The sequence below is a fragment of the Ornithorhynchus anatinus genome, chromosome 16 (genome assembly GCF_004115215.2).
Source record: "Ornithorhynchus anatinus isolate Pmale09 chromosome 16, mOrnAna1.pri.v4, whole genome shotgun sequence".
Lineage (NCBI taxonomy): Eukaryota > Metazoa > Chordata > Mammalia > Monotremata > Ornithorhynchidae > Ornithorhynchus > Ornithorhynchus anatinus.
The window spans coordinates 3,146,605-3,161,597 of record NC_041743.1 but is presented as its reverse complement, the minus strand read 5'-3'; the positions used below and the strand labels follow the sequence as shown (position 1 = coordinate 3,161,597).

Below are 14,993 nucleotides of genomic sequence, written 5' to 3'. Positions count from 1 at the left end.
CACCATCATTATTATCATCGGGCCCCACATGGGGCTCGCAGATTTAGGTAGAGGGGAGAACAGTGACTAAATCTCCATTTTTGCAGATGAGGGAACTGGGGCACAGAGAGGTGACTTGTCCAAGGACACACGACAGCCAAGTGGCAGAGACGGGATTAGAATCGAAGGGCAAGGTGAAGAATTTTGGCAGTGGGAAATGTGGGGAAGAAGCTCTGCACGAAACAATCTGTGAGTTGTTCGGGTTCAGCTTGTAGAATAATTCAATCCATCGATGGTATTGATTAAGCGCTTCCTGTGTGCGGGGAGCTGTACTGAGCGCTTGTGAGAGTCCACATCAGGGGAGTTGGTAGACACGATCCCTGGAGCCACCAAAGGAGGAGAGAGCCGAGAGCTTACTATGTGGTGACTCTGTACTAAGCACTGGGGTGGATACAAGCAAATCGGGATGGACACAGTCCCTGCCTCGCAGTCTCGATCCCCGTTTTCCAGAGGAGGTAACTGAGGCCCGGAGAAGTGAAGTGGCTTGCCGAAGGTCACACAGCAGACAGGCGGCAGAGCCGGGATCAGAACCCACGACCTTCTGACTCCCAGGCCCGGGCTCTATCCGTTAGGCCGTGCTGCTTTCTCATGACGCCACGATCCCGATCCTCACTAACGTAAACCCCTAGACTCGGTTTTGGAAGCGCATGCATGTAAAATGACTTGCCCTGGGCCTAAATGCAGAAATCCGAGGAGTGAAAAGCCAATCAAATGATGAAAGGAAAAGGAAATAACAAACAACAGCAAACTGTGTCACTGTATGTAGTACAAGTATATACATATATATAGTTTTTTCTTCGTTTTTAATGTTCTTGTAGTGGATTTTTCTTCACTTGTGAGTTTCATTTGCTTTAACTCTTAGTTCCGCGTCTCCCCACCCTGCTGGAGTGTACCCTCCCAAGCGTTTAGTACAGTGCTCTGCACACAGTAAGCGCTCAATGAGTACCGTTGATGGATAGTACACAGGTATTGTAAGGGAGGAAAGAAAGCAACTGACTGGGGCGCTAGGGTAGACACCAAAAAAGCAGATTGACCCAATCCCTGTCCCACACGAGGCTAGCAATCTAAGTAGGAGGGAGACAGGTATCGAATCTCCACCTGATAGATGAGGAAACTGAGGCCCGAATAAGTGAAGAGTTTTGTTCTGTTGTCTGTCTCCCCTTTCTAGACTGTGAGCTCGTTGTCGGGTAGGGATTGTCTCTCTCTGTTGCTGAATTGGACTTTCCAAGCGCTTAGTACAGTGCTCTGCACTTGCTTTAAGCACTTGCTAGTCACCTCACCCTCAGGCCCCCAGCCTGTAGATATCCATAATTTATTTATTTATCCATTTATTTGTATTGATGTCTGTCTCCCCCTTTAGCCTGTAAACTTGTTGTGGGCAGGGAACGTCTCTACCAACTAACCCAAGCGCTTAGTACAATGCTCTGCACACTGTAAGTACTCATTAAATACCACTGATTGACACACACCCTCGAAGGCTCAAAATAAGAGAGGTTAATTTGGTTTTTCCCAAGAGAAATTCAGTTGAGAAATATGATGTAGAAATACCCAGTACTTTTAAATTGTGTGCGTACCGTGCGCAAATCACTGTGCTAAGCACTTGGGAGAGGCCAATACAACAGAGTTCCCTGCCCATAATGAGTTTAGAACCTAGGGTCAGCTTTGGAAGAGTGTTGGAAACACAGCTTTCCTAGAAGGAAAGAATCTCATTACTTTTGACTTTCCTGAGTTCTGCTTTTTTTTTAAAAAAAAAAGGTATTTGTTAAGTGCTTACTATGTGCCAAGCACTGTACTAAGCGCTGGGATAGATAGAGGCTAATCAGGTTGGACACAGTCCCTGTCCTACAGGGGGTTTGCAGTCTTATTCCCCATTTTACAGATGAGGGAACTGAGGCCCAGAGAAATGAAGTGACTTGCCCAAGGCCATTCAGCAGAGCCACTTGGGTGGTGGAGTCAGGATTAGAACCCAGGTCCTTCTGACTCTCAGGCCCGTGCTCTATCCACTAGGCCGAGTTGCTCTTGCAGTGTGGGCAGGGATTGTCTCTCTTTATTGCTGAATTATAGTTTCCAAGTGCTCAGTACAGTGCTCTGCACACAGTAAGCGCTCAATAAATACGATTGAGTGAATGAATCTACTCCTGATTTTCTGAGTGACTTTTGTTAAATCACTTCTCTTTGCTATTTGGCTTTTCCTCCTAATAATAACTGTGATATCTGTCAACCGCTTACTATGTACCAAGCACTGTACTAAACGCTGGGGTAGACACACCAAAAAAGCAGATTGATCCAATCCCTGTCCCACCTGAGGCTAGCAGTCTAAGTAGGAGGGAGAACAGGTATCGAATCTCCACCTGATAGATGAGGAAACTGAGGCCCGAATAAGTGAAGAGTTTTGTTCTGTTGTCTGTCTCCCCTTTCTAGACTGTGAGCTCGTTGTTGGGTAGGGATTGTCTCTCTCTCTTGCTGAATTGGACTTTCCAAGCGCTTAGTACAGTGCTCTGCGCACAGTAAGCCCTCAATAAATACGATTGAATGAATGTAAGTGAATACTATCGAATGACTGAATGAATGAAGTGACTTACCCAAGTTCACCCAGCAGGCAAGTGGCAGAATAATAATAATGATGATGGTATGTGTTAAGCACTCACTAGGTGCCAAGCTCTGTTCTAAGAGCGGAATGAGGATTAGAACCCAGATCCTCTGACTCTTTCTAAGCAGCTCGACTCAGTAGAAGGAGCACGGGCTAGGGAGTCAGCGGTCATGGGTTCAAATCCCAGCTCCGCCCCTTGTCAGCTGTGTGATTTGGGGCAAGTCACTTAACTTCTCTGTGGCTCAGTTGTCTCATCCGTAAAACGGGCATTAAGACTGTGAGCCCCACGTGGGACAACCTGATCACCTTGTATCCTCCCCAGCGCTTAGAACAGTGCTTTGCACCTAGTAAGTACTTAACAAATGCCATCATATTAGGCCCCCCGCTGCTGCTTCTCCTTCCGATAACGGTAACAATGACCATCCTGCTCACAGGTGGAATGATTCATTTCATCCATTCAGTCAACAGTATTTATCGAGCGCTTACCCTGTGAGAAGCACTGTACTGAGCGCTTAGGAGAGTACCAGAGAGCAATAAAGAGACATTCCCCACCCACGACGAGTTTAAGGTCCAGAGCCATCCGGGCGAGGGGTTTTAAGTTCCTCAGAAGATGAGGTCTCGGAGAATTTCCTAGGAGCCCATGGACTGCTATTTTGCACATGAATTAAACTACTTGAAGGACAAAAGCGAGAGGCTCACGTCAGCACTGCTGACAAACACTAGGAGAAATCAGAATTAGAATCTCTTTCCAATCTCCAAACCAGAAGGAAACAACGGGAAAAACCACCCAAAAAAAAGATTCATTTTTGCCTAATCACACAGTAGTGCCGGCCAAGTTTGGGGGAACAAGAGGCTGGCGGAGCCTGCAATTAGCTAATTGTGAGCAGGTTTAGAGGCCCAGTACGGCCATTTGCTGGGAAGTCACTGGAAACCTATTGCCATGGGGACTGCGGGGAATGGGATGAAAATCCTAACGTGATAGGACGCTCTGAAACCTCGCAGGGCGGAAAGGCCGCAGAAACACGTTCAAGTGAAATCGTATTAATTATATTAAAACACCACATGTGATACTTAAAAGCACATGTCCTCCGGACAAGCCGCCCGACCTAATGGGTAGAGCCCGGGCCTGGGAGTCAGGAGGTCGTGGGTTCTAATCCCCATTCCGCCACCTGCCCGCCGTGTGACCTTGGGCAAGTCACTTTGCTTCTCTGGGCTGCAGGTCCCTCATCTGTAAAAGGGGGATTAGGACTGTGAGCCCTGTGTGAGACAAGGACTGTGTACAACCCGATTATCTTGTGTCTACCCTAATGCTTAGAACAGTGCCTGGCACATAGTAAGCACTTAATAAATACCTTTTTCATTATTATTATTATTATTATTATTATTATTAAGAGGTCTTTCCCAACCAAGCCTTCATTTCCTCTTCTTCTGAACCTTTCTGAGCTGCCCTTGAACTTGGATTTGCTCTCTCTAATCACCCCTCCCTCATCCCCATAGCACTTACGTGTCTGTTCTACTGTTATACGCTCCCAAGCGCTCAGTACACTGCTCTGCACACAGTAAGCGCTCAATAAATATTAGTGACTACTGCCTATGTCCATATCTGTCACATTAATTTATATTAATTTCTATCTCCTCCTCTAGATTGTAAACTCACTGTGAGCAAGGAACATGCCTACCAATGCTGTCATATTGTACTCTCCCAAGCGCTTAGGACAGTGCTCTGCCCTCAGTAAGCGCTCAATAAATACGATTGATTGCCAGGTTTCTGGTTCTGAAAACTCTCAATCAATATCAGTGGCATCTAATGAGCTCTTACTGCGGGCAGAGGAGTGTACTAAGCGCTTGGGAGAATCCAGTAGAGTGGGTAGGTGTGATGATTCTAATCCCAGTTCCGCCACTTGTCTGCTGTGTGATCTTGGGCAAGTCACTTCACTTTTCTAGTCCTCAATTACCTCATTTTGGGATAAAGGCTTTGAGCCCCAGGTGGGAGAGGGACTGTGTCCAACACGATTATCTTTTCCGTACCCCAGCCCTTAGAACAGTGCTTGACATGATCTCCCTCCACAATTATAAAGCCAAATTTGGTGGGGAAAACGGCAGTTTTCCATGCGGCGCCAACCGTCTGGAGAGAATCAGCAGCTGAGAGGTGGGAGAACGACATGATCAGCAGATGATCGGTTGCTTTTTTTACAAAAAAACCCCTAAAAATGGGAGAAAAGATGCAGAAGGAGGCGTGGCCTAGCATAACCCACCTTCTGATGACGCGAGTCTGCTTTGGATTCAACAGAGAAGCAGACTGGCCCAGTGGAAAGATTTAGCCCCTGGGAACCAGAGGGCCTGGATTCTAATCCCGGCTCCGTCACGTACCTGCGGTGTGACCCAGGTACTTGTCTGTCACTTGCCTGTCCCCCGGTTCTCCTGTTCTTCCTCCTACTTGGGCTGCGAGCCCCACGCAGGACAGAAACGGTGTCCAACCTAATTGACTTATATCTAGGCGAGCGCTTAGAGCAGTGCTTGGCACGTACTAAGTGCTTAAGAAATAAAACCATTAAAAAAAAACCCAAGAAACCACAAAAGAGTCAGAAGAAAAAGTCGCGCGTCCTGTCAGACAAGAGCGACTGGACATCTCAAGTTTCCTTAGCATGGCGTATTGCAAGAACACGATTCCTGTACTAGAGGGGAGTCAGGTGTACCCGAAAGAGTCATTCATTCATTCAATCGTATTTATTAAGCGCTTACTGTGTGCAGGGCACTGGACTAAGCACTTAGGCAGGACGTTTTATTCGGGAGGGCCACCTCACACTGTTTCTCCCAGCGTCCTTTGGTGCCCTTGTCAGAGGTTCCTCGTCTACCGGACGGGGGTCGTGTCGGCTAATTCTGTTGCATTGTATGTTCCCGAGTTCTGAAAAGTGTCCAACAAGTAGTCACCAAGGCGTCGGTGGCCAAAGTCCAAAAATCTGTTCCGCCGGGATCAGACTCTGAGGTTGAGTTTAACGGGCAGGGGGAGGGCAGTGTTTAGTACAGTGCTCTGTATGCAGGAAGCGCTTAATAAATACCACCGACTGATCGACTGGTTGGCTTGGACCACATCGACTCGTGGACGGGGGCCTGGGAGTCGGAAGGACCTGGGTTCCCACCCCGGCTCCGCCACTTGTCTGCTGTGTGACCTTGGGCAAGCCACATCCCCTCTCTGGGTCTCGGTTCCCTCATCTGTAAAATGGGGACTGAGACCGTGAGCCCCACGTGGGACCGGGACTGTGTCCAACCCCATCCGCTTGTAGCGGCCTCAGCGCTTAGCACAGTACCTAGTGTCCAGAGTTAGCGCTTCAGAGATACCATTATTTTTATTATCACTGCTATTATTACGCCCTAGAACGGGAAGAGTTGAAATCCCCCGAAGAAAATCCAGCTGACAAGAAGATTGCCAATCCACCCCACCCTCCAAACTCCTCTCCTGCCTCCCGGCCCCGTGATTTTTATATCACGGCCCGCTGAAGTGCTACTTGTTGCGAAGGGCCTACTCCTCTCTTCCCCATCTGACAGCAGCCTCAAAGCCCCCGGCCCCACCACGGCCAAAAGAACCGAGATTTGCCGACGGAGCCGGGAGGGTTCCCATGGCAACGGCTTCCTCGGCGGTCTCTGTTGCAGGCGGAAACTTTGATCTCCACCGGTGGCTGCTGCTATTTCTCTCCGAGATGCACAAACAGAGAGGAGGGGAAGAAGGGAGGGGGGGGGGGGGGTGAAGAAAAGAAAGTTTACTGTTGGCAGAGGGAGAAGAAGGAATTAATTACGCAGCCACACTCCCCTAATCAATCTCAGCATCTCCTGTGGAATTCCTGGCTTGTAGGGAAACACGTTACTACTCGAGACCGCGCTCAGTACAGTGCTCTGCAAACAATAAACGCTCAATAGATAGCATTGGTTGACTGACTGGTTGACTGAGAAGAGGGGCTGGCTGCCTGGCACGTAGTAAGCACTTACCAAACACCATAATAATAATGACTATTATTATCATCACTCTCCCCTTGCCTCTCATCACCCCGGGCGTGAGTGGGTCCGCTGCGTTAGGGGAAAGAGGGGCCATTCGTCCATTGATTCGGTTGAATTTATTGAGCGTGTGCGGAACACTGTAGTAAGCACTTGGAAGAGGCAATCCATCAATAAACAGACACATTCCCTGCCCACAGTGAGCTTTCCAGGAGAGTGAACCCCCGTAACTCTGGTGGGAATCTGAGTTGGTGGACTTTTGCTCTGGGATAAGCACTTACTATATGATAGGCACTGTATTAAGCGTTGGGGTAGATAGAAGGTAATCGGGCTGGACACAGTCCCTGTCCCACCTGGGGCTCAGAGTCTTAATCTCCATTTTGCAGACGTCTCAGCCTTGGCTTCCGGAGGGTTCCGTCCCTGGGTTTTGTACAGGGCTTGGGCATCCATGGGTGCGAACTAAGCACTTGGTTAGGGGATTAAGGCCGCTCTGGCAATCCGGGGCCCTCTGACACTGCCGGGATTAAAACCCGGGTCCTTCTGACTCCCAGGCCCGCGCTCTATCCACCGGGCCACACTGCTCCTTTGGAATGAGCAAGAGGCGGAGGCCAAGGACCTGCCGAGAAAGCAGGAAGGACTAAATCCTTTTGTCGAGACAGAAGAAAAGCTCCTGTCTGACTTCCAAAACCCCGGGCGACTTCACCCAATGCACAAAGGAGCCATCTGGGAAAAAAAAAAAAAAAATCCCAGGGGAATCGTAGTGGGTGGAATTGGGTTTGTTCACTTTCTCAAAAATGGTATTTAGTCAGTGCTTGTCATGTGATAGAGCACACGCTAAGCCCTGGGTTGAGGTCTGAGGGAGTCCTACACGGGTAGCCACGATCTCACATGAAGCTCATACCCTAAAAGGGAGGGAGAGCAGGTATCTTATCCCATTTTAGAGATGAGGACGTGGAAGCCCAGAGAGGTCAAGAGACTGGCCCGGGGTCACCCAGCAGGCCGGTGACAGGGCTGGGAGTAGAGAGGCGGGGTTCCAATCCCAGCCCCGCGCTCTTTCCGCTAGGTCACTCTGCCGGACGGTCTCCAGTCGCCTCCGTCTTCGGTCCACGACCCCCGGGACGGGTCCCAGATGTCTTTATGTCTTTGCGGGGGGTTCCGATTCTGACCTCCAGCCTGCCCCGGCCCATCAGCGCTGTAGGGCGGGGGGCCTCCGTGAGGGCCTAGTACAGCCGACCCCCACCTTCTCCCCACCCCCACCATCTCCTCCCTACCCCTGCAGCCCGGCCTCATTCAGCGCAGCGGCCTCCCTGCCTGGCACAGCCCACTCACCCTTTCTTCAAACCACCCATTTTTAGAACGGGAACCGCGGCGGCGAGGAGAAGATGCCGAAGGGGATGCTGAGAATGTGGCCACTCCACGGCAACGGCGGGGAGGGGGTCCCTCCGTCTCCGGAAAACGCTGCCCCGAGGGCGGAAGGGTAGCAGTCGAACAAGCAAGCAAATAATCGTATTTATTGAGCGCTTACTGTGTGCGGAGCATAATAACAGTGATATCTGTTAAAGAGCGTACTGTGTGCCACTCCTAAGCGCTGGGGTGGATACAAGCAAATCCAGTTGGACACGGACCCCGTCCCATGTGGGGCTCGCCGTCTCAATCCCCATTTTACAGACGAGATAACTGAGGCACAGAGAAGTGAAGCGATGTACTCAAGGTCCCACAGCAGACGTGGCGGAGCGGGGATTAGAACCCATGACCTTCCGACCTCCGGGCCCGTGCTCTATCCACAAGGCCGAGCTGTACTAAGCGCTTGGGAGAGTATGATATAGCAATAAATAGACACATTCCCCCGCCCGAAATGACCTAACACTCTAGAGGGGGAGACAGAGGTTAATATAAATGAATAAATTACATTATTAATTAAATTATAAAGCAGAGATACCACCCCTAATCTGTCTCGGGAGGGAACTCTGCATGTTCCCATTTAAACCCCATCCACACGGTTTCTCTGGGCACATTTAGCTAGTTCCCTACCCAGTACTATCAGTCAGTCAGTTTGTATTTATTGAGCGCTTACTGTGTGCAAGGCACCCTACTAAGTGCTTGGGAGAGGACGATAGAACAGTATAACAGTTACATTCCCTGTTCACAACCAGCTTACAGTCTAGAGGACGTACACACGAAGAGCCCATGGAAAGACCTTACAGCTGTAAGCTCATTCTGGGGGGGGGAAACGTGGCTTCCGACTCTGTTAGATTGTACTCTCCCAAGCGTTTAGTACAGTGCTCATCACATAGTAGCGCTCAATAGATACGATTGATTGATTGAAGGCTGGGAGTCAGGAGACCCAGGTTTTCAGTTCTTCCCTTGGTGGGCTATGGGAGTTTGGACAAGCCACTGAACCTCTCTGGGCCTCAGTCTCTTCTTCTGTAAAATGGGAATATGTTACCAGTTCTCCTTCCCTCTGAGATCTTCCTTCTTAGGGAAGTAGCAGGGTCTAGTGGAAAAGAGCAAGGGCCCGGGAGCCAGAGGTCTTGGATTCCGATCCCGGCTCTGCCATTTCCCTGCTGCGTGACCACGGGCAAGTCGCTTCACTTTTCTGGGCCTCGGTTTCCTCATCTGTAAAATGGGGATTCAATACCCGTCCTCCTCTAGACTGAAAGTTCGTTATGGGTAGGGAATGTGTCTTTATATAGTTATGGCTTACTCTCCCAAGTGCTTAGTACAGTGCTCTGCACACAGTAAGTGCTCAATAGATACAATCGATTCCCTCCCGTTTAGACTGTGAGTCTCGTGCGGGCCGAGGATTGGCTCTCCCCCGGCGTTTAGTATGGTACTTGTCACGTAGTGAGTTCTTTATTACGATTATTAGATCACAAGAGCTCGAGGGGCAGGGACTGTGTCTGACCCGATCCTCTTGGCCAGCGCTTAGTACAGTGCCGGTCAACACAGTAAGCACTTAACGGATTATCATTATGATTACTAGAATGCAAGCCCCAAGAGGCCCGAGTCCCTCCGATCTACCCCCAGACCCCTCAAACGTCCGCCACGGACCCCTCCGGCCGAGGGTGACGTCTCGGCACCGGGCCTCCGGTCCGATCCCAGTGGAAGGCGGCATTCCAACCTTCTCCTTCTCCCCGGCATTACCGTTCCTGCCTCCCCTCCCCCATCGCCCCCGCCTTTCTCTCCCTCCTGCCTCTCTCCTTTTCCCTCACTATTTTTGCTTCACTTGTTGCTCATCACCGTGGGAGGAAAGTCGGCCTTCAATTAGTGAGCATTCATGGCGGGGGCCTCGCCCGCCCTATGGTTGCCATGGCTACCGCTGGTATGAACCAGAGCGGCCCGCCTCACGGGAGGGGGTTCAAAATGAGGGGCCGGTCCGGGAGGGTGAGGGGCGAGGGGGTCCGGGATGGTTGGGGGGGGCGGGGGCAGGGGGACGTCGGGAGGATCGGCCAAGGATCCAAAGTTTGGGGGTGGGATAGGGTGGGTCGCTCACCCCGTCTACCGGCTGGGCCTACGGACGGATAGGGAAGCATCTAGCGAGGTCTAGCGTCACCCTGACCTGCTCCCTCTATTCATTCCCCCTCCCAGCTCCACAGCACTTATGTCCATCTCTGCAATTTCTTTATTTCTATTCACGTCCGTCTCCCCCTCCGGCCTGTCAGCTCGAGGAGGGAGGGGAATGTGTCTGTCATACCGCTGATTCGTACCCTCCCGAGCGCTTAGAAGGGTGCTCTGCACACGGTAAGCGCTCAGTAAATACGATCGACTGAATGGCTAGTGATAGAGCCTGGACCTGGGAGTCAGAAGGGCCCTGTTTTTAATCCCGGCTCCGCTTCTCGTCTCCCGGATGACCTCGGTCAAGTCACTTCACTTCTCATTTCCCTTATCTGTAAAATGGGGATGAAGACCGCGAGCCCATGTGGGACGGGGACGGTGCCCGACCCGATTAGCTTCTATCTACCCCAGCGCTTAGTCCAGGGCCCGGCACGTAATAAGCGCTCAACAAATACCATTTAAAAAACAATAACAACTGGTCGGTTTCCTTCATTCCATTTCCCCGGAGCCCAGCTGCGCTATTCAAGTGAGGCACGTTTGGGTTCAAGAGGCGACCCTTAGCGAGGATTACGCTGAATCGACTCTCCCGAAGGTTGCTGGGAACTCCTCCATAGAATGAGGCCCTCGCTCTCAGAGAGGGGAAGAAGAGGCCGAGGACAATGGGAGACCTATAAGAAGCCACACAATCCCTCAGTGTTTTTCAGAGACTTGATTTTCCCAGGGCCGCTGGTCGCGTGAAGAGGCCGATCTATAGATCTCGCAATCTCTGGCAGAAATAACTTGAAATCACACCAAAGGAACCCTAAACTTGACCCACCCGACCCCCCCCCGGCCACTTAAAGCCAAACCTGTCCCCGCACAGAGGGTGAAGTTCTGTTTCCACGGCACTTTATAATCGGCAATAGTTTTCACTGCTGTTTATTCGCAGTTATATTAGTATTATATATTACTAATATATTTATATTAGTAGGATGTCTGTCCTCTAAATGAGGTCACACTGAGCTAGGGCATATCTGGTCATCATAAGCGAGCGACAGTGTTAAAGGGTGCTGGGTTTTTCAGTGATTTCCGAGGTTTCCTGCCCTCAAAAATGATACTTTAATTATCCCGGGTACGGTAAGGCATCTGCAAATACAAACCAGCAGGAGCGAGAGGTCTCTCGGCTCGGGCCTTGAAAAGGAATCTCGGCCACATTCTCTGAATTTAAAAGTGAGACCAGGTGTGGGAGAATGGGGAATTAGGGTTATAATAATAGGGCTGATGATAATAATGAGGGTTAATAATAATTTGTTAAGCGCTTACTATGTATCAATCACTGTTCTAAGCGCTGGGGTAGATACAAGGTAATCAGGTTGTCCCACGTGGGGCTCACAGTCTTAATCCCCATTTTGCAAATGAGGTAACTGAGGCCCAGAGAAGTTAAGTGGCTTCCCCAAGGGCACACAGCAGATAAGTGGTGGAGCCAGGATTTGAGCCCAGATCCTCTGACTCCCAAACCCCTGTTCTTTCCACTAAGCCATGCTGCTTCTCAGGGTTCAGGAAGTCGTTGTGCATGAAAGAAACACTTTTATTCTTCCAGAGCCCTTTGGTGTTAGTGATCTCATTTCATCTACCCTGGGAGGTACAGGCAGATATTTTTATATTATCCCCATTTTACAGAAGAGGTCACTGAGGCCCAGAGAGGTCACATGACCAGCCGAGGATCACATTGTAGGCCAGTGGCACCGACCTAGAACACCAGTCTTGTTTTTTTTTTTCTTTATGGTACTCGTTAAGTGCTTACTATGGGCCAGGCACTGTGCTAAACAGTGGGGTAGAGACAAACTAATCAGATTGGACACAGTTCACCTCCCACACGGGACTCACATGTCTTCATCCCCATTTTACAGGTGAGGCAACGGAGGCCCAGAGAAGGGAAGCGACTTAGCCGAGGTCACCCGGCAGACAAGGGGCAGAGCCGGGATTAAAACCCAGGTCCCTCTGACTCCCGGGCCCGTGCTCTGTCCGTTAGTTCATGTGCTTCTCCAGTCTACACTCTATCCGCTATATGACGCTTCACAGTAACACCACCTTAGGCCCCAATAAACCAGCGTCCTATCTCTTTAGAGGCACGAAAGGATGATGGGATAATAACGTGATGATCGCTCCTTTTGACCTCCATCCTTCTGGGGGGCTACCTTCTAAAATCCCTACCATTTCCCCCCGATATCCCACTGTCCTCGCCTTTACTTTAACCAGTCTTGGACCAAATTGACATTTTCTCCCCGCACAGCTTCCCGGCCTAACAAATTCCAAGTTCTTACTTCCTGCTGGGTGAATAAGTACCTCCCTCTTTGGCGTGAATCTACCACCTTCAAGCTTCCGTGGTAATCTTTGATTTTGATAACAGTGTGGGGCGAAGGTAATCGCGTCAGTGATATTTGAATGGGAAAAGAGATGTTTGGATTTGGGCTTTGTGATTTCAGTAATGCGAAGAGGCTGTCAACCCACAAAAATATTCAACACCAGCCTCAGAACCATCATTTGCTGAGTGGAATGTTTTATTGGATTTATCCCTTATGACGGTCCCGGAAGACCGAATGTGCCGATTCAACTGAGGGGGGAAAGGGAGAGGCAGAGGAGTTAAGAAGCTTGCCCAGATTAATTCATCCAGCAGCTCTAGAACTCTCAAGCCTGGAGTTCTAGATCTTTCTATACAAACACAGGGTTCCTCTAATGGCCACGATATGAATAAGCCTCATATGAAAGCGACGCTATTCCAAATTTTATTGATGTCCACTGGGCTTCAGCTTGCGAGCTCCAAAGAGGACGGTCTGAATTCTAATGTGCCGTTATTATTATTATTATTGTTAAGAACTCACCGTGCATCGAGGAGTGTTCTAAGCGCTGGGGTAGATACAAGTTAAGCAGGTCGGACACCGTCCCTGTCCCACGAGGGGTTCCCGGTCTAAGGAGGAGGGAGGACGGGGATTGAATCCCCATTTTCCAGATGGGGAAATGGAGGCCCAGAGAAGTGAAGTGACTCACCCAAGGTCACACTCACCCAAGGTGACGGAGCCGGGATCAGAATCCAGGTCCTCTGACTCCCAGGCCCGGGCTCTTTCCACTAGGCCACGTGGGCTTCCCATGATATGATCTATGCAATGTTTATGTCTTGGGTCCGTGTAAGTATTTGCTTCGTCGACTCTTATACGCTCGGTCGTTTCTTTAAAGCGGGGATTGATTCACGCAGGATTCTGGGGAAGGAGACGCTCCAATGAAAAGCTAGATGTTAGTTTGAAAGGAGTAAACAAAAGATCTTTTATTTGAAGAGCTCCCTTTCCATCCTTTTCTAAGCAATTCAAAGCAACTTGAGATTGCTGCTCTTACACGGAAAGCTGGAAGAATTGGGTTGATTCCCAAGTGCTTGTCAAATGCTGCCTGAATTTAAATTCATTTACTGCCACTGTTTGAACTCCAGGAATTCTTTCAGGGGAACCGACTAGGAAGCTGAAGGCGGTGTATTTTTGATTCCTCAAAATGCTCTGTGGTGATTTTCCTGATCGGAAAGAGTCACCTTGGTTTCAGAAATAAAGGGATGGAGGTAGGATTCTTCTTCCGGTAAGCTTGTCGTGGACCAACTTGCCTGCCGTGTGACCTTGAGCAAGTCATTTCAGTTCTCTGGACTTCAATTGCCTCATCTGAAGAATGGGGATTAAGACTGTGAGCCCCATGAGGGACAGGGGCTCTGTCCCACCTGATTAGCTTGGATCTACCCCACGCTTAGAACAATGCCCAGCACATAGTAAATGCTTAACAAATAATTTTTTTTTTTAATCTGTTGGATTGTACTCTCCCAAACACTCAGTACACTGTTCTGCACCTAGTAAGCGTTCAATAAACACCACTGATGACGATATGAATAGCTGAAATAGAAGCAAATACTGACAGTCACTCTTTCGTCCAGACATGCAATTCATTCATTCATCTATTCAATAGTATTTACCGAGTGCTTATTTTTCTCTTTGTTGTGGAATTGTTGTGGAATTAGGAAGCAGCGTGGCTCAGTGGAAAGAGCATGGGCTTTGGAGTCAGAGGTCATGGGTTCGAATCCCGGCTCGGCCACTTGTCAGCTGTGTGACTTTGGGCAAGTCACTTAACTTCTCGGGGCCTCAGTTACCTCATCTGTAAAATGGGGATTAAGACCGTGAGCCCCACGTGGGACAACCCAATTCCCCCTGTGTCTACCCCAGTGCTTAGAACAGTGCTCGGCACATAGTAAGCGCTTAACAAATACCAACATTATTAATTGAACTTTCCAAGCACTTAGTACAGAGCTCTGCACACAGTTAAGTGTTCAATAAATACGACTGACTGAATGAATGAATGTGCAGAGCACTGTACTAAGCGCTTGGGAGAGTATAATCCAACCATAAGCAGACACGCTCACATTCCCCGCCCACAGCGAGTTCAGCATCTTATTCCTATTAAAAATTCCCAAATCAACCAATCAGTGGTATTTATCGAGCGCTTACCGTGTGCAGAACACCGTGCCAAGATCTTGGGAAAGAGCAACACGGTAGAACTGGTAGATGTCATCGATTAGACCGTAAGCCCGTCGAACGGCAGGGACCGTCTCTATCTGTTGCCGACTTGTTCATTCCAAGCGCTTAGTACAGTGCTCTGCACATAGTAAGCGCTCAATAAATACTATTGAATAAATACTATTGAATCCTTGCCCACAGAGATAGAGGGTAATCACCACAGAAGCAGAGTTTGAAGGAGGAAGGCGGGCGGGGATTTAATCCACATTTTATAGATGAGAGAGTTGAGACCCAGA

At 49.5% G+C, this 14,993-nt stretch overlaps 1 protein-coding gene across 6 annotated transcripts in view; it reads left to right on the top strand.

The window, feature by feature from the left end:
* Positions 1-14,993, top strand: part of ILDR2 (immunoglobulin like domain containing receptor 2) — a 48,719-nt gene that overhangs the window by 17,847 nt on the left and 15,879 nt on the right. The window lies entirely within an intron of this gene.